This window comes from Berghia stephanieae, chromosome 13 (genome assembly GCF_034508935.2).
Source record: "Berghia stephanieae isolate SIO BIC M18660-M18661 chromosome 13, UCSD_Bste_1.3, whole genome shotgun sequence".
Lineage (NCBI taxonomy): Eukaryota > Metazoa > Mollusca > Gastropoda > Nudibranchia > Aeolidiidae > Berghia > Berghia stephanieae.
In genome coordinates this window covers 4,009,838-4,010,570 of record NC_088372.1, presented here as the reverse complement: position 1 = coordinate 4,010,570, position 733 = coordinate 4,009,838, and positions in this window count along the sequence as shown.

Genomic DNA, 733 nt, shown 5'->3' with positions numbered 1-733 from the left:
GACAAAAAGTTGCAAACGGCACCAGTAAAGAGGTAGATACATGGGGTAGTCAAAAAAACTATATTTACAACTGAAAGCACAAGAAAAAGTAAGACAAAAGTATTGATTGTCTGTAAGGGTTTTACTGCGTTTGCGACATATTTCGCTCATTTCGGAGCAAGTAAAAAGGAAGAAAATTGGAAGGCTACGCTTATTTGTACTACCACTGCAAATAACGCCAGAGCTTATTTGTACTCTTACTAAAAATAGAATTTGCGTAATTACTAAAAATATAACATTTTATACGGATAGAACTGCAATATACAATGAATTATCTGGAAGTCAAAAAGTGAACACTTCATCTTATCACAATCACATTATTATTATTACTATTATTACAGAAAGCGAAAATTGGCGAAAGCCTAATATTGAATAAACTTGAAACTTGAAACTTGAAACTATTATTACAAGTTGATTTTGACGGACTTTGGTAATTCTTCACTCTTTTCAAGTCACAGAATACTCAGTTTACAAGGTAAGCATACGAAATGCACATTTTAATTCATTTCTTATTTTTATAACTAAACATGCTTTGGGGTTGTGTGTTTGTTGATTGTGCATCAGCTGACGACACATTTGTCGCTACCGCGAATTACTTAACTTTATTACTTTATTTTGTGAAAAATAACAATAACAGGGCTTTAAAAAAATTAAAATACTATTCCCCCCCCCCCCCAAATAATTTAAATCAGCC